The 25,016-nt window shown below is 41.7% G+C and overlaps 1 protein-coding gene across 3 annotated transcripts in view; it reads left to right on the top strand.

Annotated features, from left to right (window-relative positions):
- The window catches only part of CORO1C (coronin 1C), a 120,665-nt gene that overhangs the window by 36,607 nt on the left and 59,042 nt on the right, over positions 1-25,016 (top strand). The window contains exon 1 of one of the 3 annotated variants that reach the window (XM_024256559.3): positions 208-307. The exons of 1 other annotated variant lie outside the window; for it this stretch is intronic. The gene's annotated coding sequence lies outside the window, so the exon portion shown is untranslated. Of the gene's footprint in view, positions 1-207; positions 308-15,596; positions 15,613-25,016 lie in introns of those variants that run through there. One more of the 3 variants, XM_054527616.2, reaches the window with a different exon arrangement.

The raw sequence follows: 25,016 nt of genomic DNA, 5'->3' as shown, positions 1-25,016 counted from the left end.
GCGTGCGCTTGGGCACCGCCTGCATCACTCGGCGCGACCAGAGGGGGCGTAGCGAGGCGTGGAACGTGGGGTGGGAAGCGGGCTTCCCCTCCGGAAGTGGGCGTGGCGCACAGCGGCCCGGCAGCCCTGGTTGGGCCCCGCGCGGCGCGGGGGCGGGGCCTACGTGCAGTGGCGGGGGCGGTGGCGGCTGCCCGCGCCCCTCCCCCGCACGGCGCTTAGTGCCAGGCGGGAGGCGGCAGCGGTCGGACGCTTCGCCCGGCTTTGCAGCGGGGACTTCGGCGGCGGCGCCTCAGGCACCTCGGCCCGGGTGAGCGGCGCGCGCCCGGCGGGGGCAGCCTGAGAGCGAGTCGGGAGGGCGGACCTGTCCTCTGAGCATGTACCTGCGCCGGCTGACAGGAGCCGGCGGGGCGAGGGGCAGGGCTGGGTGGAGGGGACAGGGCTGGGTGGGCGCGCGGGGCGCGGGTTCACGGGCTGGGTTGCAAGGGGTTAGGGCCGGGGGCTGCTGTCGGGGGCTCGGGGAAAGGGAGTTGGGGACCGAACCAGGTGGCGTGGGGAGCGTGAAGCAGGGTCCCTGTGGGGAGGAAGGAGGCTTTCGAGGTCCGGAACGCTCCTGGCCGGGTGCGGAGGCGCGGGCCGAGGTGGGACGAGGCTGCCCAGGGAAGGCTTTTAGGGGTCAGGGATCGCCTGCTTGGGCGAGGTGCTGGGAGGGAAGGGCTGCTTCGGGCGAGGCGCAGAGCCTGGGGGCTCCAGGCCTGGGGACTGGGTTTGGGCCGCCCCAGGGAACGAGTGGGTGGGGGCGGGCAGGGGCCGGGCTCACGTGGGGCCGGGGCGAGCTGGGCCCTGCGTCGGGAGGGGCGAGGGCGGCCGCCTGGCCTGCGGGTTTCCTGGCTTCGGGTGCGAGACCAGCTCTGGGCCCTGCAGATCTCGGTTGGGGGTCAGGCAGGGCGGGGCAGAGCTGGAGCTGGAGTAATGTGGGTGGGGGCGGCTTGGGAAGAGGCTGAGCCCGGCCAAGGGAGCAGAGGGCTGGGACTGGCTGGGGGTTGGGAGGGGAGGAACGAAGCAGGAAGGCTGTCGTATCGGGGGCCCAGGGTGTCCGAGTGAACTGGGTGATTCAGAGGTGTGTTCCCCTAATAGCGGGGCAGCTGGTGAGGGAAGCAGTAAAAAGGAGCGAGGTGCAGGTGGGGCCCCGCTGCGCCGAAATGACTGAGGATGAGGTCAGACGTGGAGGGTGGGAATGCAGAAACCGAGCTCTCCCGCCTGTCCCCACCGGCGCACGCTCCCCAGCTCTCCGTCTCTCAAATGATTTGAATGTGTTGGGGGAAGTGGCAGGCTGCGGTGAGAGCCGAGAAGAAAGGGGCTTCCTCTTGGAGGGAGGCGCTGGCCCTGCCATCCTTTTTTGGGAGTGTTCAAAGGATTTTGAACGCTAGAAAAGGAATCGTAGGCTTTACTGCATCACGGTTTAGAAACACATCCTATATTTGGCCGTAATGTAGGCTGCCCTTGTTTTGTGGTGTCTAAAGTGCTTGCTCTACATGTTGCAAACGTGGGATTCAGAGTGCGAAGCAAATTGCAAGTTGTTCATTTCCCCCGGCATAGTAAGATACAAAGGCTTTTCCCTCCTGTAAGACATTTGAAAAGAATTGAATGTAGTGTGCGTTTAATAAACTGGTCCTGGGTGGCGAATATATTTACTTTTGGAAATAGTTACCACAAAATATTAGGCCCTCTTACCGCAGCCTTTCTGCCTGGGATTACATTCTAAAACAGTACTTGTAGGGCTCTTAGTCACTCTATATAATAATGCATCTCATTGTCCTTATCTGGCAGAACGTTCTCCTGACACCAGGGCCTGCTGGAATAGACAGAAACATGATTAAGTATAAGCAGTTGCTTTGTACCGTCTGTTCAGTTGTCAAGGCAAATAGATACCTGTTTAATATTAATTCACTTTCTTCATTCCCTGTAAAACTGAAGAAATGTGCAAAGTCTATTTTGGACTTGGTTCTGTACATTTCAGATGATTTAAGGAAACTAATATTTTTGGTTTGGAGGTATGTTTCACAGTCATAATGTTTGGCTATGAAGCATAATAGTAAACATTGGATCTGAGAAATCACATAAGTAAGTAGGCAAAAAAGTGAAATAAAACTGAGAATTGTGTTGTACCTTAGGTCTTGAAGTGCAGTGTTTCGTGGTGGAGGTTAGTCCTGTGTACTGAGGATTGGACAAAGATTTGGTATAAACGTCAGGAGCACACATTTTTGACAAATATAGAACCTATCTTGTCCATATTTATTTTGATTACTTGTGGAAGGTACATTAAAGCCTGATAAATTTTAATAGATACATACCGATGAAACATAACTGCACACAATATTGACTTTTTCATGATCCTTTGTTACTTTGCCTGCAGATTGTGCTAATCAGCATTTATGCTTATTTATATATAGTTTAGGATTAGATTCGGTGTCAGTGAATAGCATTTTTTTAAACACTGTTGGATTTTTTGATAAAAGTTTTATGTTTAACTTATCTGTCACTTATGGGATCCACTCCAACCATGAGGAAGAGAGTCACTCTAACGACTATGAGATGGAATGTTCAAAAGGATAAATATCAATTCTTAGTTATATAAGTGGGTATGTCGACGAGTCTCTTCTTTATGATGGCAAAATTTTAATTTCTCATATTTTGATTTGTCACAAACTGGTACTTTAGAAACATATTATTAATTGGACTGTTTTTACCTTTGACCTCTTTTCCAGGGGTGGGGCAATAATAAATTTGAGAGCTACTTGCATTTTCAAGGTACAAATCCATGTGATAAAACCTCTTAAGCTTGTTTTCCATTTATGACTTCTCTGTGTTACTGTCTCCTTGAATTATGAAAACTCTTTTCTGACACTTGTATGTCTTTTTAAACTTAAGATACCTTTTCTGTATTAAAACATAGAATTCTTCATGAATATTTCAGTATGACCTAGTACCTAGAATGTTAAGTAATAGAATCTCTCTGGGTTTTCTTTGCCCTAGTTCAGATCCTTTAAAGTGAGTGAACAAGATTCTGTACTCCTTTCTGAGTACTTTGTATTTCTAGAGTGCAGAATGGAACTTTTTTTGTTTTATAACAGCTTCATTGAGACATACTGTACAGTTCACCCATTTAAAGTGTACAGTTCCGTGGTTTTTGGTGTATTCACAGAGTTGAGCAGCTGTCACCACAATCAGTTTTAGAACATTTTCATCCCCCCCAAAAAGAAACCCCATACCCCTTAGAAGTCCTCCCGTTTCTTATAAATGGAATCATACACTATGTGGTCTTTTGTGTCTTGCCCTTATTTAGCATATTTTCAAGGTTTATACATGTGGTAGTATTGTATAGTACTTCATTCTTGTTTTTAATGGTCAAATAATATTCCATTGTTTGGATATGCCGTATTTTGTTTATCCATTCATCAGTTGATGAACATTTGGGTGTTTTCCCTTTTTGGCTATTATGAATAATGCCGTGAATATACATTTTCATTTCTCCTGAGTATTTACCTAGGAATGTAATCGATGGGTTGTATGGTAACTCTATATTTAACTATTGGAGGAATGGCCAGACTTCTCCAAAACAGCTGCACCGTTTTACGGTATTCACCAAGAGTATATGAAGGTTCTAAATTCTCCACATTCTTGCCAACACTTGTTACTCTCTGACTTTTTGATTCTAGCCATCTATGTTTTCCTAATGGCTAATGATGTTGAGCATCTTTTCATGTGGTTGGTGAACATTTGTATGTGTAATCTTTGGAGAAATGTCCATTCAAATGCTCTGCCCGTTTTTTAATGAGTTGTCTTTTTATTGGTGTTATAAAAGTTGTTCATGTATTCTAGATTCAAGTGCCTTATCAGCTGTATGATTTGCAAAAATTTTCTTGGATTCTGGCATGTTCTTTCATTTTCTTGTTGGTGCCCCTTTTTAGGAACAAACATTTTAAATTCTGTTGATTTCCAATTTATAAATAGTGGGGTCTTACTAGTTAGAAATTAGACCTTAAACCTCATCAATATTTTGGTTATATAAATTGAAACCCAAATGTGAAAGGACTGGGGAAAGGTTTGAATTAATATATTTTAAGGTATGCTATAGATCAAAAAGGATTCATCAGGGAACATGCCATTCACCTGTTCAAATCCTCTAGTGACCTCACCTTTACCCACAAAATAAAGTTCAGACTTCTTAATGAGGCGTGGAGTAAGGTGGGCTCTGATTTCAGCCTGCTTTATTTCTCACTATTCCCCTTCCCATGTCTTCATCTCTAGTGTCACTCCCTGAAACATCCCAGCTTTCAAATCTTGTGATGAACTTATTACTTCATCCCCTTTCTACTTCTAGAATCCCACTTGTCCTTTGGGACATGGGTCATGAGGTTTTTCCTCCATGAAAACTTCCTCATCTCACAGGCAGACATTTGTCCCTGCCCTCATGTATTGTACATTCATCAGGACTGTTTGCTACAAAGAACTGGACCTGAATTTGAGCTTATAGTTTGAAAGGTGCCTTTCCATACAAGGCAGAATGCAATAGAGCAATTCACATGGAAGGCAGACTGAGATTCTCTTGTTCACGGCTTGGTCATTAGTGCCTACTGGATATTCGCTGAATGAATGATTATTTATTGAAGTTAACTGGAAAGATCCTGAGGTCAGTGGGTTTCTCTGATTATCATGAATGTCTTTATTGCCTATGTTAAAATAACATGAATGGGGTAACTCCCGTTTGCCTTTCTGGCATCCAAGTCCAGCTCTTACCAAAAAGTGCTCAAATATAAAACTGAGTGTTTAAAACATTTCCCCAATGGCAGAACATTCTCGTCCAGGTTCTTTCCCCCGATGAACAGTAATGACTGGCGCACAGTCTTCTCAGTAGGGTAGATGGCCAGCGAACACGATTTAGTCACACCAAATGCATACAGGCTGACCCTGATAGTATTTGGTCAGTTAGTACTGGAACTACCCCTGTCACACTCATGAGAATGGTTGTAAATTGGATTTTAAGGGTGTGTACTTCCTTTTCATTCTTTTTTTTTTTTTTTAATGTTTTGTAGAGATGGGGTTTCACTATGTTGTACAGGCTGGTCTTGAACTTCTGGGCTCAAGCAAGTCTCCTACCTTAGCCTCCGAAAGTGCTAGGATTATAGGCGTGATGCACCATGCCCAGCCTCTTCATTCTTTTGTTCATGCTCTCCTCTCTTGGGATGTCTGACTCAAAGTAGTATTCTTTAGTTATATTTTGTGTTCTTATGTTCATCTTTTTTTTTTTTTTTGAGACAGAGTCTCGCTCTGTCGCCCAGGCTAGAGTGCTGGAGTGCAGTGGCACGATCTCAGCTCACTGCAAGCTCCGCCTCTCGGGTTCACGCCATTCTCCTGCCTCAGCCTCCCAAGTAGCTGGGACTACAGGCGCCCGCCACTACGCCCGGCTAATTTTTTTGTATTTTTTAGTAGAGATGGGGTTTCACTGTATTAGCCAGGATGGTCTCGATCTCCTGACCTCATAATTGGCCCGCCTCGGCCTCCCAGATTATGTTTATTTTTAAAATACTTTAATTAAAAATATTTCATGCCAGGCGCGGTGGCTCACACCTGTAATCCCAGCACTTTGGGAGGCTGAGGCGGGCAGATCACGAGGTCAGGGGTTTGAGACCAGCCTGGCCAACACAGCCAACCTGTCTCTGCTAAAAATACAAAAATTAGCTGGGTGTGGTGGCACGCGCCTGTAGTCCCAGCTACTCAGGAGGCTGAAGCAGGAGAATTGCTTGAAACCTGGGAGGCAGAGGCTGCAGTGAGCCTAGACTGCGCCATCGCACTTCAGCCTGGGCAACAGAGTTGCACTCCAGGCCTGGGCGACAGAGAAAGAATCCGTCTTAAAAAAAAAAAATAAATAAATAAATAAATTCACTTAGCACCTTTCTGAGAATTAGGAGAAACCAGTTGGCCATTTCGGGATACCTTTTCTTTTTTGTGTGTTCGTTAAAGCTTGGATTGTGGCAAGGTAGTACAGAAGAGAAAGAAAAATGTCAACTTTTTTGTCTAATTAGGGACAGTGAGCTATGGGTACCTTCTGTAGTTCTGGTTCTAAGAGAGTTTTGTATTTAGGGGAACTGAGGTCGTGAGGGTGCAGGCCTTTAGGGCCAGATTGAGCTGGGCTTCACTCTTGGCTCCGCTTCTTGCTAGCTGTGACTTTGCCAGTTCCCTCACCTCCCTGAGCTTCACTTTCCTCCTCTGTAGTATGGAGATGCAAAAGGCTTACCTTGCAGAGTCATTGGCAAGATTAAGCAAGGAAAATTATATGAAGTGCTTAATACAGGGTAGGTACTGAATACATTCCTGTTCCCTCTCTTCACTCTTAAATGTCTGTTAATGAATGGAACTGCAGAGAAGCAAACAGAGTAAGTTTAATACATTTTACATCTGACATTAAGCTATTAAGGGTATGGATTCCTACTCCCACCTGAGGATTTTAGACTTTGAATCAAAGTTGAGTCACTGAAGAGGGCAAAAAATGTCTAATTTTAGGATGGGAAGGCGGTCTTAAAAACACCTCCAGTGTTTTTGCATCTGTCTGAATTGGAAATGTCTATTCAGACAGTCTTCTCTATTCAGGTCTGTGTATTCAGTCTCTCTGTCTGTGTGTCTATCTGTCCATTTTAAGGAAAGTTCCTGGCAAAAGATGGATTTTTTTAGGATTTGATGGAGATTGCACTGCAGTGCTTGAGATACTCTTCTGGTTACAATGTGATAAAGTGTAACATCCTGTGTGGGAAAAGAGCCTCTATAGTTTTATGGTGTGTTAAATTAGGCCTGTCATTTGGATCTTACATTAATAACAAAAACACCGTTCCTCCTTTGCTGCAGTAATGAGTAATTAATATAATGCAAAGGTCAGAGTGAGAGAGACTATAAATGGGAGTAGGAAGGCCTATAGATTGTATGTGGAAGGCAGTTATATTTTTTCCCCTTTGGTCAGGCAATGATCTACATTTCTTCTTAAAAATCTATGAATAATGGATTATATTTGGCACCAGTATCTCACCATCTTTTAAAGGATATATTATTTTGGGAGATTTGGGAGATTATTGCTCAGGTACAGAGGTCCTCATTCTTGACTGCCTTGTGATGATCATCTGTGGACCTATATGAATCCAGCTGCCTGGGTGTGAGTTCCCTGGTGACTCTGAATCACAGCCAGAACAGGAAGCACTGTGGGCTGGTCTATTCCTCATTTTATAGATGAGGAGACTTTGGTGGCAGGAGCTTGACAGATTTACCCAAGATCAGGAACTTAACTGCCCCTTCCTTTGTGTGGTATGAATTAATTTTTATAGTTAGTCGTGTGGATTTATAGTATAGTGTGGATTTTTTATTTAACAATGTGAACCTGACATGGCTTTCCCTTTTTAGTCTTTGACCCAGTGCAGCAGTTCCATTCGCTTAACCTTTCGTCATGCTCTTTTGCCAGATCTGCAAACTGAGCCTATTCACAGGGTTTTCTTCAGTTAATCACCACAGTTGGTAGCACGTACCTATGTTGTTGTCGTTGTTGCTTTTTCCCACATATTCAGGTTGTGCATGTATTAAACTGTGAAGTTTGGTCCAGGTTTTTAGGAGGATTTTTAGATGCATTTTTAGGAAACTTGAAAAATACATGATATCTCTTGGATAAACCTTTGGTAAACTTGATTTCTATTTTTAATGTAAAGCTCCTTGACAGTATTTTATTGATCCTTTTAAATTTCCTCAATCTTATAATCTGAGCACTAGTAAGCAGTGGTTTTAAAGATTTGTCTGGTATTTGGAAGACCGATTATTATTGCAAAGGTGCCCTTGCATTGCATCTTGCCAGAAAAATTGGCATTAGTAGGCCGTCTGTGTTTGAAAACACCAAGTTTAGACAGAAACAACACAGGCCCAGTACTGAACTATTAATATATAGATTGTAACAGACATAATGAAAACCACTTAGGATTAGCAAAGGTTGATTATTGTTTCACAATGTGGTTGTTCTGTCTTTGGGAAACCAAGACAGACTACAAGTCTGGTCACATGGTGGTTTGGTGTAAGAGTCTTTCTTGCTCCATTGTGGAACTGGGTGTGTGTCCCCATGTCTCAACAACTGCTGAGGCCTTCATTCTGGATGAAGAAAGCTGTAGATTTTTCATGAGAGACCATAGTAGACATACATGGGAAAGGAAGTGTTAGGAGAGTGAAGCCATCAGGCTGTATTTTCCACTCTTGATATCATAGGGGTGCATGACAAAATTCACAAGCACCCCTTCCTTACGACAAATGTTTAATCACCATTATTTGCTTACTTCACAGGAAAGATACTTAAATTCCTTTTCGTAATGGTCAAGCATTCTTTCCTAGTTAAAGATTCTGATTCCTTTCATTCTTAGGAACTTAAAGAATTGACTGATTTATTAATATAAAAACTCAAATGCGGCTGGAGTGGGGACTGAGGAACACATGTGAACGTGTGCTGTCATCTCTGTTAAGCAGAGGGATTTATTAGGAAACTAGTCACTTTGAAAGCTAGATGGTGAATTAATTTTGTGGTTAGTAGTGTCTTTAGCTTAACATTGTCATCCTAGTTTTTCTTGGCAAGCAAGAGAGAGGCTGGAGCCAATGAGGGCTGGCCACAGTTCTTTGGGGGTGATATTTAATAAGATGCACGTTGTCTGTTTTAGAAATAGAGTAACTGTCCTTCAGGCTCTCTCTTCTGTGGGCCACTTGCTTTACAGTGCTACTGTAGGAAAAGATAAGTTGGAAGTCTTTTTTCTTCCTAAGACTGCTAGTTTGATCTTTTTATGCATTATGACAATGTCTTGAGTGCAGTGGACTGAATTACTTTTATCAAGTGGAACAAATAACATATCATACCTTCAAAGGATGGTTATGAACTGTGTGTTTTTCTGAAAGTGAATGAGCAAGAGCCCAGATGAAATTTCTGTTTTGGAGGCAGGCAGTGTGTACATTTGGTCCCCAACTCAAGACTGGGTTGTATTCCAGAGTCTAACTCAGTTATTTGGAACTCAGATCTACTAGTAGTAGTTTCTATCTATTGTGTTGATTCAGCATTGTAAGTGATGGGTACGTTCCCAGCCTAGACTGAAGGAATCTGTTTAATTCACAGCAGTTTTTGAAATTGTTTATGGTGATAGTGGAATTCTGGATCTTGGGAGCTGGTACTCATGTGAAAGAGAAGTAAGGACTCATGCCCCATGCCCCAAGAGCCTCCCTGTGCAGGCTGTGTGGCGTCCAGAGGTCTCATGCCACTGCAGCCCTAGATCTGTGCTGGCCCTTCTTGTTCTTCATCCTCCTTCATCTCTCTCTTAATTTGAAGCTTCTACTCCCCTGGTTAAGCTCACTTTCTTTAAATCATGGTAGCAAAGCACATGGTTCAAATTCATTTCCCTGCTAGACTACCACTGTTATTCAGGGTTGGGATGACTACAGGCTTTATTCATGTCATTTCACTCATGTTCTTTAACCCTTTTAGAGGTGTACAATGTTAATATTTTTAAAGAGGAGGTTCCTTACTGATAAACAGATTGTCTCTTTGAAATGTTTGCATTCAGTCATTGCAGCAAGGTTTCAAGGGGAAAGTTGAGCAGAGGCATGTGAAGTCAGGCAGACCCCATGTAAGGAGGCTAGTCCTGATACCTGGAATCAGGAAGAAACCATGCCTGCTTTAGAAAGGTTCTTCCTGTTACTCCAAAACAAGTGACTCTGCTAAATTTTTTTTCAAAATACTTCTGATCTTTTTTTTTCCTTTTCCATTTGGGAACTTCACAGCTTGAAAGGGTCTTAGGTTTTGGCAAAGTGGCTTGGTTTCTGTGACCTTTGGAAAGTTGATCGGGGCATGGTAGTGATTGTAAATTGGGGTATCTTATAATGGCCAGAGCTGGGCACTGGTCCTGTCTATTTTTCTATTATCTTATAAACTTATCAAAAAGCCACTTTTTTCATCAAACAGTGGGAAATTATTGACCTCTCCATTCTGTTAGTGCCTCTGTGAAGGGTTTGAACTACTGGTTTCAAAGAACTCTTCTCATTCAAACATTTTATGATGCAAAATATATTAGGGACTTGATTTTTCTGGTGTCATTTTAAAAATTCATATTCACGAAGTCTGTTATGGCAAGCTTAATGTTTTGATTTACTTTTAAATTATGTAAAAGTTTAAAAAATACATTACAAGCCTCCTCCGCCCTCAAGCACATGACTCTTTGATGGTGAATTCTGCAGTATAGACTGTGAGCTCTGTGGGAATTCAGGAGACAGGCGTTGGAGAGTCAGTGTTTGTGGGACACTGGGAGTGAGATCCTGCCTGAGGGCGTGCCTAATAGTACTGGGCTGACTCAGAACTGGTGTAATTAGGGAAGAGTAGTGTAAGATGGGTAGATGAGATGGCCCTGATTGTGGAAAGGGATGATAATAGGTTATGCATTTATACAATATGTTAGAGTAAAATGTAAATATAGTTTGGTTATGGAGTTATAAAGGTAGGTGAAAGTGTAATTTGTGGGTGTCACTACTGTTAGTGATTTTTATGCTAATACTAATTACATTTGGGATTAAATGACTAGAAATTGAGTACAGAATTATTTTCTAGTTTGTGAAAGTGAACACCTTATAATACTGCTATATTCCATGTTCCTTAAAGGTAGAGGATATCTTACGTTTTTTGGTGCCTCCATTTCCTAGCATATTGCCTGGTGCATAGTAGCCGCTCAATAAATGTTAATTGAGTAATTGAATTTCAACTTTGCATGATACACTTGTGATATTGTCAGTCTTTCCATTTTCCTAGAAGATGAAAGGAATAAAGATGTTTTCTATGGTCTAGGACTACTAATTGTAAATATTTGCCGGGTGCGGTGGCTCGTGCCTGTAATCCCAGCACTTTGGAAGGCTGAGGTGGGCGGATCACGAGGTCAGGATGTCGAGACCATCCTGGCTAACATGGTGAAACCCTATCTTTACTAAAAATACAAAAAATTAGCCGGGCGTGGTGGCGGGTGCCTGTAGTCCCAGCTACTCGGGAGGCTGAGGCAGGAAAATGGCGTGAACTCGGGAGACAGAGCTTGCAGTGAACTGAGATCGCACCACTGCACTCCAGCCTGGACACTCCAGCCTGGGCGACAAAGTGAGACTCCATCTCAAACAAAAAAAAAAAAAACAAAAAACTTATTATGTTATTATAAGCTAACTTCATAATTTTTATTATAAATAAATATGTTAGCAAGATGTTTATATGTATAAATTTACACACACAGAGACATATACACATTCCTTTATTGAAACATGCTTTATTTGTAAAGCAAATTTTGGGGTTTTGATTATTTAAAGCATATATTCTGATAAATAGCAGGATAACAACATTTTGGTACTCATCACAAATTTACTTAATTGATTTCTTGAATAAATTAAAAATATTGGCAGCATGGGTTTCTTATGGCTGTATTTTATAGCTCTGGTTAGCAAGTTTGTGTGTGCGTGTGTGTGTGTCTGTATGAGTGTTTGAGACAGGGTCTTGCTCTGTCACCCAGGCTGGAGTGCAGTGGTGTGATTGAGGCTCAGTACAGCCTCGCCCTCCCAGGCTCAAGTGATCCTCCCACTTCAGCCTCTCGAGTAGCTGGGATTACAGGCATACACCACTATGCCTGACTAATGTTTTAATATTTTTGTAGAGAGGGGGTCTCACTGTGTCGCTCAGGCTGGTTTCCAACTCCTGGACTCAAGTGATCCTCTCGCCTCAGCCTCCCAAAGTGCTGGGATTATAGGCATGAGCCACTGTGCCTGGCCTGGTTAGCAAGTTTGATTTTAGAGTCGATGAAGTAACATCCCAGTGGAAGCATGCTTTCATTTAACAATGAAGATAGATATGGGAAGAACCATAATTTCTGTCAAGGGGATTTAAAGTTAAGGTAGCCATTGAAAAAGCTGTTTTCCTTCACTATCTTTCTCTTTTTGAGTTTCTCATCCTTTAATGCGCTATTGTCATTGCCTTATGTTCTCCCTGGAGGAGGAGGTGAAGGTGGAGGTTTGTCCGCAGTGAACCTCTAGGTGTGCCCTGCCCAGCGCCAGAGAAATCATAGGGCAGGCCTTAGGGCATTTGAGTGACTCCTGGAGCCCCAAGGATTTAATGTATTTGAGAATTCATTTGACTTGAGAATTTGACAAGGACCGAGTAAGTTAAGATAGGGTGAATTGTGCACCACTACAACTGTTAAAATGATCTAATCGCTTAGGAGTTCATTTATACATGTTAAAGTTTGAAAAACTGTAGACTTTGATTTATATTGTATTCACAATAAGTGGTCACAAAAAATGAATTATTTTGTAATTGCATTTGTGTGTATATGTGTGTGTGTTATTTCTGGTAGTTTTTAGAGAGTACCATAAACCATAAATGTAGTTGTTTAAAAAAGTATTAGGGATAGGAAGCCCCTGGATCTTTTTGCTGGCCTTCTACTTAAAATTATTTGTCCTACTTTCATTTGAGGAATAGGTAATTTCTTTTTAGTTACTATTGTGATGTCCAATTAATTTAGCATAGAGAATTAAAGATTATAATTTTCAAGTCTTGATACAGTTTGGAAGGAAGATGGATTTGGGAGAATTAGGGCTACAGTTTTACCAGCTACAGCTGATAAAAGCTTTTTGTAGTAGAGTATTCGCTCTTAGAATATTTAGCCCAAATGTTTCCTTCTGAAAGTGGGCCTTATTTATTTGTCTTCACTTCCCTAGAGATATTTTCATTTTATTGGTGAAATTGAATGTGTGCTGTTTTCTTCCTGAAGAGCCTGAGACCTTCTTCTAAAGGTATTGAATGGTGGTAAAGTATTTGGTAGTAACTACATTTTCTCCAGTGAGTTAAATTCTTACAGTTTCTTGTACTCTATAGTAGATACCGATATTGAGTGTTTTGTTTTGTTTTTTCCTTCCCTTTAGAAGATGCATATGCTGATAAGGAAATATTTTTAATTTTACCAAAAGGGATCAGGCAGACAAAATTATTTTTCCTAAGGTGCAGTAAGATTGTAAGCACTATACTTTCCTATTTCTATAGGATGTCTGAAAATTCCAGAAACATAGGGAGATTTTTATTTTAAACAGTGTTAGTTTTCATTTTCTTTTCTTTTCTTTCTTTCTTTTTGTTTTTGAGGTGGAGTCTCGCTCTGTTGCCCAGGCTGGAGTACAGTGGCATGATCTCTGCTCACTGCAACCTCTGCCTCCTGGGTTCAAGTGATTCTCCTGCCTCTGCCTCCTGAGTAGCTGGGATTACAGGCGTGTGCCACCACACCCCACTAATTTTTGTTTTTTGTTTTTTTTTTTTGAGACGGAGTCTCACTCTGTTGCCCAGGCTGGAGTGCAGTAGTGCGATTTCAGCTCACTGCAAGCTCCGCCTCCCGGGTTCATGCCTCCCGGGTTCACGCCATTCTCCTGCCTCAGCCTCCCGAGTAGCTGGGACTACAGGCGCCCACCGCCACGCCTGGCTAATTTTTTATATTTTTAGTAGAGATGGGGTTTTGACGTGTTAGCCAGGGTGGTCTCGATCTCCTGACCTTGTGATCTGCCCGCCTTGGCCTCCCAAAGTGCTGGGATTACAGGTGTGAGCCATTGTGCCCGGCCTAGTTTTCATTTTCAAATAGCATGCTCAATATGTTTTTCTTCAAGCTCCAGACACTTTTGCTCGCAAAAGTACATAATTTTAAAGCCATGGATCCAATTATTAATGTGAAAAGGTAATTACGTTTTAAAAAATAAGTTTTAAAGTATTTTTCCCATGGTTTTACTCTTTTCAGATACCTTACTTGTCAACAGAAGGCTCTTTGAAGCTACTACTAAGAGGTAGTAAGTAAGTCTCCACACCAAAGAGAAGGTGGGAAGGCACCCCCAACCATCTGGTTGCATGAGTCAAATTAGGCATCACTGTTGATGCACCCTTCATATCTAAAACAGTTTTAAATTCAGTTGACTTCAAGTCTTTTGACTCCATCATCTCTGTTTCTACTGGGACTGTGACTTGTGGCCTGGACAAGTGCAGTGACTTCCTAACTAGCTTCCCTGAATCCTCTCAGATGCTCCCACCTGCAGATCCGTTCTCCAGCTTCATTCAGTGTGAGCTTTTAAAATGCAAATCTAATTATGTCACATACTCATACTTAAAAAATTTTCTATGGCTCCCAAGACTGCAAGTAAAGATAAAATCCTTAACATGGCCTAGAAAGCCCTCTGTGATCCGGGTTCTGCTGACCTCCTAGCCTCTTCGACCCTTGCTCTCTGGGCTCCAGCCTCTGCGGGCTAAGTAGTCCAGATTCTGACAAGTGCTTGCTTTTGATACAGACTTTTGATATTTTGTTGTTCCTCCCAGCTGGGACTCACTTTTCTTCTCTTATTGCCCAGTTGACTTCTCATTCTTTGATTTCAGCTTAAGTGTCACTTCTCTGACTGGTTCTGTTCCCCCTGATTATTGACTCAGTTACCTTATGTTCTTCTGCATTCCAGCACTTGCCACAGCGGCATGCTAATGTTTGCACGAATATCTGATTGTGTTGTGTCTCCTGCAGTGGACTGTAAGCTCCATGAGAGCAGGGGCCAGGTCTGCTTGCTCACAGTTGTGTCTCATGTCTAGTATGGTGCTAGGCGCATGGTCAAAGCCCAGTGAATAGTTGTTGAATAAAAGAATGACTGGGATTAAGGACCTATTCAACATTCATAGTTGAGTATATATGTAATACGTATAACCCTGTGGATGTTAGTAAGTAATGTGGTTTTCAGTGAATTGTGTCTGTTTTACTGGGTAGGATGTGGACTGTATCCCAGTGAAAGAAGGATTTCTTGTAGACTCTGATAGGACCCTAGAAATCATTTATTTTAGTTCTTCCATTTTATAGATGAAGAAACAAACAACCAGAGGACCAAAATGATCTAGCTGGGTAGGTGACTATGTCAAGATAAATTTGTGTCTGACATCCAAGCCAGAGATTTTCCTGCTCTTCCTTAATGTTCCTTTGAAACACTGTCAGGAGTACATGTTCATTTAATCCACTTAATCTCTGCTTGCCCAAGGTATGGGTTAAAAAGGGAGGGCTGAAATTCTTCAGGTGAAGGTGATTATTTGGTTTTTTGACACTGCTAGTTTTGCCTGTGACTAGCCTTATGAAGTTATTAATAAAAATATCCCCCATCCCTTTTTAAGATGTGAGCATCCAGTAATTTCATTTCCTGGTATAACAGTATTGCCAAAGAATTAATAAAATTTTATTGTCTACTCCATATGACTAAGTAGTGAAAAACAGACTTAACAAGTTTGAACAGTTATACACAGTGTGTTTTTTACCAGTTGTTGATAAGAAAAGTAGGTCATCAATATGTAAAAGAATGTTTAGAAACATATTCAAGGATAAATTTTTTTTTTTTTTTTTTTTTTTTTTTGGTGACAGAGTCTCGTTCTATTGCCAAGCTGGAGTGCAGTGGCGATCTTGGCTCACTGCAACCTCCGACTCCCAGGTTCAAGCAATTCTCCTGCCTCAGCCTCCTGAGTAGCTGGGATTACAGGTGCGTGCCACCATGCCTGGCTAATTTTTGCATTTTTAGTAGAGACGGGGTTTCACCGTGTTGGCCAGGATGGTCTCATCTCCTGACCTTGTGATCCACCCGCCTCGGCCTCCCAAAGTGCTGGGATTACAGGTGTGAGCCACCCCGCCCGGCCTCAAGGATTAATTTTTAAGTGAGATTGCTAGGTCACTCATGTCTATAAAAGTTTTGCAGTTGGTGTGAGACCTCTTGGGATTAATTTGCCTCTTTGAGTTGTGTTCCACTCTTTGAAGAGAGACACAGAATTCAGCTTCTGAGTCTGGTCTCCTGTGGTGCACCTTAGGGAGATGGCTGCTGCCTCAGGCGATTTTATATGGTTCCGCAGTGTTGCGAGTATCCTGGGGCGGAGGGGGGTCAGGTAGTGCCTGCCTTTGTCTTCCCAAGGGACGTTTCTTTGGCAGTGCTTTTTCAAAGCTCCAGGGACCAAAAGAGGTGGTTGTGTTTATAAAGATGCTGGTGATAACCAGAAAATTGGGAGATGTGGAGGGTTGTAAACATGTCATCCTTGCACATTATCTCTGTAATAGAAATATATATTTCTGCCATTGAAGAGCTAGAGATGATTTCGAAGTCCTTATATATTCTCACATTTTAGTAACTGCAGAATTTCTGTAGTGTCATTTCTATTATATTTTAAGTGAGTTACAGGCCTCATTATGGCATCTTTTAGTTCATAAAAGGGTCTCTCTTTAATAAGGTGTGAGAGAATTACAGTTTTTTTGTTTTGTTTTGTTTTTTTTTTTAAGAGACACAGTTTTGCTTTGTCTTTTGGGATCGAGTTCAGTGGTGCAATAATAGCTCAGTGCAGCCTCAGACTCCTGGGCTCAAGGGATCCTCCTGCTTCAGCCTCCCAAAGTGCTGGGATTACTGGTATGAACCACCACACCCAGCCCAGTTTTAGGAATTTTATCTTTTGTCTTCAGGTTCATTATGTGTTGCTGTTTTGCTGCTCATTTTACTTCTTGTCAGACTTGATTTTCGGCAGTCATTTTCATAGCGTCACATTCCGCTCTGCAATGTGCTCACTGCTTTCTGCTTCACATTGCCAGTGAGTGCTTAGGTTTGACGTTAGGTGGTTGTAAGAAGTTCCTAAAATGAGTATAGATTATAAAATGTAAATATATGAGTGCTCTTCTTTGAAAACTTTAAAAAGTATGATACCTCTTTATTATACCTCACCTTTAATTTTAATTTTTATTTTTTTTGGGTCTCACTCTGTCACCCAGGCTGGAGTGCAGTGTCGTGATCTCGGCTCACTGCAACCTCTGCCTCCCGGGCTCAAGTGATCCTCCTGCCCTCAGCCTCCTGAGTAGCTGGGACCACAGGCATGCGCCATCATGCCCGGCTAATTTTTTGTATTTTTGGTAGAGATGGAATTTTGCCATGTTGCCCAGGCTGGTCTCCAACTCCTGAGCTCAGCCTCCCAAAGTGCTGGGAATACAGGTGTGAACCACCGCACCTGTAATGTCTCACCTTTTAGATACTATCCTTGGGGTGTGTGTGTGTGTGTGTGTGTGTTTCTGGTGTTTTATGCATGCTCTTTCAGGTTGTTCTTTTTTTTTTTTTTTTTTTTTTGGGACTGGCTCTCGCTCTGTTGCCAGGCTGCAGGCTGCAGGAGTGCAGTGGCGTGATCTTGGCTCACTGCAACATCTGCCTCCCCGGTTCAAGCAATTCTGCCTCAGCCTCCCGAGTAGCTGGGACTACAGTTGTGTGCCACCACGCCCTGCTCATTTTTGTATTTTTAGTAGAGATGGGGTTTCACTATGTTGGCCAGGATGGTCTCAATTCCTTGACTTCGTGATCCGCCCACCTCGGCCTCCCAAAGTGCTGGGATTACAGGTGTGAGCCACTGTGCCCGGCCCAGGTTGTTCTTTTCTTGGACAACTGAGCACATAGTCCTCTGGCTAAGCTAAGGATTTTCAGTGAGAAGTAAGATTTGCTTCCTTGGTCATAACAGATACCCTCTTGTTTGTCTCAGTACATTTGAATGCCTACAGCTGGTTTCTGTAGTTTGATTTTTCCATTTTTACTCATATTTATAAAGTATAGGCAAAGTGCAGTTTCACATTTAAAGTGTTACACAAACTGGCCAACTGGACTGGAGGCTGTCAAAGCAGCACCCACAGGACAGAGCTCTAAGTACCATTGTTGGCTGATGTGGAGAAACTGAATTGTATATATGATTCGGGATTGATTGTTGGAAAAGTATGACAGTTCACAGGCTGAAAAGTTGGAACTGCTCCGTACTTTGTAGTTCAAGGTCACTGCATCTTTCTCAGAAGTTCTTTATCTTTGGAGGAGTTATACGTCTCCAGGCTGAAATGTGATGGGCCTGGAATTGATGAACTTCGGAACTCTCTCCAGTCCTAGCTCTGTGAGGCCCGAGCCTGGAGGCTTCTTGGTAGATCTTATTTGCATTTTCTCTTTATTCTTAGAAACTTTAAAAACTAAATGATATTGAGTTATTGAATTGAAACAAAATGCATTTTTACTGGTATGCCTCATTCTTGGCATCTTACCTGTTACCTGGATTAACAATGATGGGATGAAACTATTTGGAAGGCTATAATGCATGTGAATTTTTTTCCCTTAATTTTTACCATTCCTGGTGTCATAATCAATTGAACCAACATCAAGGCTATTCATACTTGCAGTCAGTCGGCCATGCTAAGTGGTCAATAGTTTTTCTGGAAAAAACATTTTTTTCAACAAGTCCATATTAGCAGTGGAATACAAATCTCTTTCAGCCAAAACTGCTGTGTATGAGGAGATCTGTTGTGTATCTGACATTTTGCTGTGCTTTATAGCAAATGTTGCATGTGGTCTTTTTTCTTCCTTTTTTAAACAGCTTCTGTTAAAATAGGTAAGGCATGTTTTTTTTTTCTTGGAATGTCTCATGTATGAATCTGTTAAAGAGTTGCATGCAGTAGAAATATGCAATTCGTTAGGTAAATTCTTTCTTTGAGTGTCACTGCTGGATTTAATTTAGAAAATTTGAAAAAGCTCAGCTATCTCATATTCAGAAATGATGGATTTTTTTTTTTTTTTTTTAAGAGACATGATCTTGCTAGAGTGCAGTGGCATGTTCATAGCATACTGCAGCCTCAAACTCCTGGGCTCAAGCAGTCTTCCTGCATCAGCCTTTTTAGAGACGGTGTCTCATTATATCATCCAGGCTGGTCTTGAACCCCTGGCCTTAAGCGATCTTCCCACCTCAGCCTCCCAAAATGCTGGGATTACAGGCGTGAGCCAACGTGCCCGGCCAAATTTTTATATTTAATCAGAGTGCCTCCTATATTTGCTTTGGGTGTCTGCTCTCTCGTGAATATGTATTCTGTGTAGGCTTATATATTATTACATTTCCAACTTCTTTTTTTTTTTTTTTTGAGACAGAGTTTCGCTTGTTGTCCAGGCTGGGGTGTAGTGGCACAATCCTGGCTCACTGCAGCCTCCGCCTCCTGGGTTCAAGCAATTCTCGTGCCTCAGCCTCCTGAGTAGCTGGGATTACAGGCACCTGCCACCACGCCCAGCTGATTTTTTGTATTTTAGTAGAGATGGAGTTTCACCACGTTGGCCAGGCTGGTCTCGAATTCCTGAGTTCGGGCAATCCACCTGTCTCAGTCTCCCAAAGTGCTAGGATTTACAGGTGTGAGCTGCCTTGCCCGGCCTCCATCTTCTTAAAAGGAATTTTTAACTGTTGGCATTGTCATTTAAATAACTGAGTTTAGGATATTTGTCTCCTCATCTGCTGTCTTACCTGCCTTTTTCTATTAAATAACACAACGGATCTGTTCTACATTAAAGTACCTGCCATACAGGTAACAGTGGCTTGGAGGAAACATGGTCTTTCCTCTAATGGGACATTTTAGAGTCTTCTTGTGGTTGCCACTGGCTAAGGGAGCATTCTCTGCCCACTGAACGCTTGAGTAATTGACGCCCTGAAATGGTCTCAGCAAATGGGCTGAGCAGGATTTTGCTACTAGTAGGGGTTTTCCTGTATGTGTTCCTAGCAGGATGTGTTTCCTTTCGTATGAACCATAGAAGTACATCTGCTGGAATCTTTAAACAGATAGCTTTTCAATAAACAGGAAAAATGTCAAAATTGTCATTTTTTATGAGATGGAAGTAGAATAGAGAGCATGTAACATTTACTCAGGTGTTTTGAGTGTATTTTATTTGGTGCTGTTGCAATATAAATACCCTCTCTTGTCTGCATTTTTTCCTCCTAACACCCTACATGTTTCCTATATAGCTTATAAGTTTTTTTTTTTTTTTTTTTTTGAGATGGAGTTTTGCTCTGTCACTCAAGCTGGAGTGCAGTGATGCGATCTTGGTTCACTGCAACCTCTGCCTCCCGAGTTCAAGCAATTCTCCTATCTTAGCCTCCTGAATAGCTGGGATTACAGGCATGTACCACCAAGCCCAGCTAATTTTTGTATTTTTAGTAGAGATGGGGTTTCGCCATGTTGGCCAGTCTGGTCTTGAACTCTTGACCTCAGGCGATCCACTTGTCTTGGCCTCCCAAAGTGCTGGGACTACAGGTGTGAGCCACCATGCCCGGCCCTTTTCTTTCTTTTGTATTTTGTTTTTTGAGACATGGTCTTGCTCTGATACCCAGGCTGGAGTGCAGTGGCATGATCATGGCCCACTGCAGCCTTGATTTCCTGGGCTCAAGCAGTCCTCCCACCTCAGCTCCCCGAGTAGCTGGGACCGCACACCCAGCTAATTTTTTTATTTTTTGTAGATGTGGGGTCTCGCTATGTTGCCTGGGCTGGTCTCGAACTCCTGGACTCAAGTCATCCTTCTGCCTTGTCCTCCTAGAATGCTGGGAGTACAACTATGAACCACTGTGCCTGGCATATAAATTTTGTACATTTAACTTCACATGGTAGTATTATAGGAAGCATGCCTTTACACTCTCCTAGAGGTTGAGGATTATCAGCTGACTAATAAGATGAAGGTTTTATTGCAAGAGTACAAATTTTCCCTGACACATAAAGCCTTTAAACCATAGAGGTAGACCTTATTTTTACTTGTTCTTGGTTAAAGTATTCACCCAACATGTAAGAAAAATTTTAGGCCAGGCGCGGTGGCTCACACCTGTAGTCCCAGCATTTTGGAAGGCCGAGGCGGGCAGATCACGAGGTCAAGAGATCGAGACCATCTTGGCCAACATGGTGAAACCCCATCTCTACTAAAAATACAAAAATTAGCAGGGTGTGGTGGCACACACCTGTTGTCCCAGCTACTTGGGAGGCTGAGGCAGGAGAATCGTTGAACCTGGGAGGTGGAGGTTGCAGTGAGCCGAGATTGTGCCGCTGCACTCCAGCCCGGTGACAGAGGGAGACTGTGTCTCAAAAAAAAAGAAAAAAAAAAAAGAAATAATTGTTTTTTGTTTCCTTAGATGTTAAGTATTATGAATATTAGTTATCAGCTTTTACATTTTATTTGAAGATAAAAAGAGGACTGTGTTATCTCCTTATTAAAAATTTATTATGACAGTTGCTGGATAGTCAAAACCTGTCCCGTAATCCTTTTTTTTCTTTTTAAAGTGAAAACAAGTTTATTAAGAAAGTAAAGGAATAAAAGAATGATTACTCTGTAGGCAGAGCAGCCCGTAATCCTCCTTTTTGGCCTTCAGTATCACCTGGAAAACTTGGTGAGGGAGACAACTGTCCATGTTTCTAAGATAGAGGTTTCAACCAACACCCAGAGAGAGCATCTCATAGTTGAGCCTGTGTTCTCAATCTATTCCTGCATTGTCTCAAAGGTGTATCAATTTTTATTATAATAAAAACCATTCTAGAATAGTTGCTGTCGTATTGGAAAATAGGAGGAGAGTGATAAATAACATCTTAAAAAGACAAGTAAGGTTTGTATTTCCCGTGTTTTGTAGAGGTTAAAAACTCTGTTGCATTGTCTCCCATTGAAAGTAAGTTTATTTTGAAACTTGTAAATATTCCTTTGATTTGCTTAGTGAATAACTTACTGCTACATCGTCTTCCTCTTTATTACTGAGATGATCTTACTGTTGCAAGCAAGGGAAAGCCTATGCAGTTTTAAGAATTTGTACTTAAAAGACCTAATGAGCAAGCAGCTTTTCCAAAGTTGAACCACTCTCTCACAGGACATTTAAAATCATACCTAGTATTTCCTTGGAATTTGTGCCTATTGTGTTAGTTCAGGATTTTTTCATTTACTCTTTTTTTTTTTTTTTTTTTTTTGAGAATTAGATCCCTTTATAAAATGCTCTAGTTTTAGGGGGACATTTTAGTCATCTAATTTACAATTTGATCAGTTTGGGACAAGATAGCTGATAACAGAACTGCTAAGTTTGGTGATATGCCATCTTGATTAGGAAGTTTATAACTGAACAATTTTTAAAGTGGTAAAACACTAATACCATTTGACAATGCAGACAGCTCTCTTAAGAAGAGGAAGTTTTTGTGTTTGGGATAGTTCCCAATTTTTCCTTTGTTTGCAGAGAAATTAAACTGTAGAAATACCATGCTGAAATGGGAGAACATAAAATTCTGTAAAGAGTCCTTGATAAGTGGTGCCGGTTCTTTTATATGAAAATTCTACTCTTAGCCCATAATCAGTAGGGACTTGCTTAGGTTTTCTCCCTGGATAGGGAAGACTATTACTGGGCTCTTAAATAATAATTGCCAACATTTGTTAGACAGTATGTACTATGCTTCAGATTCTATGCTGAGCACTTTATAGTTTTTTTAAAAAAACAGTTTTGAGATATAATTCACATACTATACAATTCACTCATTTAAAGTGTACAGTTCAGTGGTTTATAGTATATATATATAATCAAATAATCTGCAACCATCAACACAGTCAATTTTAGAACATTTTCATTACCTTAAAAGAAATACACCAGGCATGGTGGCTTATGCCTATAATCCAAGCAGTTTGGAAGGCTGAGATGGAAATATTCCTTAAAGCCAGCAATTAGTTAGAGACCAGCCTGGGCAACATGGTTAGACCCCCATCTCTACCAAAAAAAAATTAGCCTGGTGTGGTGGCATACGCTTGTGGTCCCAGCTACTTGGGAGGCTGAGGTGGGAGGATTGCTCAAGCTCAGGAGTTTCAGGCTGCAATGAGCTGTGATTGAACCACTACACTGAGTGCAGAGTGAGACTCTGTCTCTAAAAAAATAATAAATAGACCGAGCATGGTGGCTCACGCCCATAATCCCAGCACTTTGGGAAGCCAAGGTGGGCAGTTCACCTGAGGTCAGGAGTTTGAGACCAGCCTGACCAACATGGTGAAACCCTGTCTCTACTAAAAATACAAAAATTAGCTGGGCGTGGTGGCGGGAACCTGTAGTCCCAGCAACTTGGGAGACTGAGGCAGGAGAATTGCTTGAACCTGGGAGGCAGAGGTTGCAGTGAGCCGAGTTTGAGCCATTGCACTCCAGCCTGGGCAACAGAGCAAGACTCCGTCTCAAAAAAAAACAACTCTAAGCAACCATGAATCTACTTTCTGTGTCTCTAGATTTGCCTATTCTGGACTTTCATATAAATTAGTATGTCGATTTTTGTGACTGGTTTCTTTCATTTATAATGTTTTTAAGATTCATCCAAGTTGTAGCATGTATTAGTACTTCATTCCTTTTTATTGCTGAATAATATTCTGTTGTACAGGTAAAATCACATTTTGTTTATCCATTGGATACAATGGATAGTCTGTATTTGGGTTGCTTCTACCCTTTGGCTATTGTAAATAATGCTGCTATGAAGACTCATGTACAAGTATTTGTTTGACTACCTGTTTTCCGTTCTTATGAGTGTATACGTAGGAGTGGATTGCTGGGTCTTATGATAATGCTTTGTTTAATTGTTTGAGGAACTGCCAGACTTTTCCACATCAGCTGCAACATTTTGCATTCCCACCAGGAGTGTATGAGGGTTCTGATTTGTCTACATTCTCATCAACCCTTGTTATTCTCAGATTTTTTTATTTTAGCCATCCTAGTGGGTATGGAATAGTCTCTCATTGTGGTTTTGATTTTCATTTCTCCATTGATTAATGATGTCCAGCAACTTTTCATGTATATTGGACATTTGTATATTTTCTTTGGAAAATGTCTATTCAAGTCCTTTGATTCATTTTTAAATTGGACTACGTTTTTATTATTGAATTGTAGGAGTTCTTTTTATATTCTAGATGCAAGTGTCTTATCAGATATAAGGTTTGCAAAAGTTTTCTCCCATTCTATGAGTTGTCTTTGATTTCTTGATAGTGTCCTTTGAGGCATAAAGGTTATAAATTTTGATGGAATCCAGTTTTCCTAATTTTTCTTTTGTTGCTTGTGCTTTTGGTGTCATATCTTAGAATCCTTTGCCCAGTCCAAGGCTGTGAAGATTTACTCCTATGTTTTCTTCTCAGTTTTATAGTTTTAGCTCTTATGTCTAGGTCTTTGATCTATTTTGAGTTAGCTATTTTATGTATTGTCCCAGTACCATCTGTTGAGAAGAGTTTTTCCATTGAATTGTCTTGGCACTTTTGTTGAAAATCAGTTGACCAAAGATGTATGAGTTTACTTCTGGACTTTAATTATATTCCATTGATATAAATGTCTGTCCTTATTCCAGTACCACACTGTCTTGATTACTGTTGCTTTGTAGTGAGGTTAAGTTTTGAAATCAGGAAATAGGAGTCTTCCTAACTTTTTCTCTTTTTTCTCCCCAAGGTCATTTGGGTATTTTTGGATCCCTTGCAGTTCCAATCAATCTCTTCATCCATTTCTACGAAGAATTCTTCTGGGGGTCTGATAGGGATTGCATTAAATCTATATCTTAGTTTGGGGAATATTGCCATCTCAACACTAAGTCTTCTGATTTTTGAACGTGGAATTTCTTTTCATTCGTGTCTTTAATTTCTTTCAACAGTATTTTGAGTTTTCAGAGTATGAGTCTTTCATCTCCTTGATTAAGTTTATTTCTAAGTATTTTATTTCTGATGTATTGTGAGTGGAATTGTTTTCTTAATTTCACTTTTGGATTGTTTGTTATGAGTTTATAAAAATACGGCTAGGCATGGTAGCTCACACCTGTAATCCCAGCACTTTGCGAGGCCAAGACGGGAGGATCACCTGCAGTCAAGAGTTCGAGACCAGTCTGACCAACATAGTGAAACCCTGGTCTCTACTAAAAATACAAAAATTAGCTGGGTGTGGTGTAGTCCCGGCTACTCGGGAGGCTGAGACAGGAGAATCGCTTGAACCCTGGAGGCGGAGGTTGCAGTGAGCCGAGATTGCACCACTGCGCTCCAGCCTGGGTGACAGAGCAAGAGTCCATCTTAAAAAGAAAAAATTGATTTTTGTATATTAATCTTGTATCCTGCAACCT

Source organism: Pongo abelii, chromosome 10, assembly GCF_028885655.2.
Source record: "Pongo abelii isolate AG06213 chromosome 10, NHGRI_mPonAbe1-v2.0_pri, whole genome shotgun sequence".
Lineage (NCBI taxonomy): Eukaryota > Metazoa > Chordata > Mammalia > Primates > Hominidae > Pongo > Pongo abelii.
The sequence above is the reverse complement of the archived record's forward strand: the minus strand, read 5'-3'. Positions and strand labels throughout refer to the sequence as shown.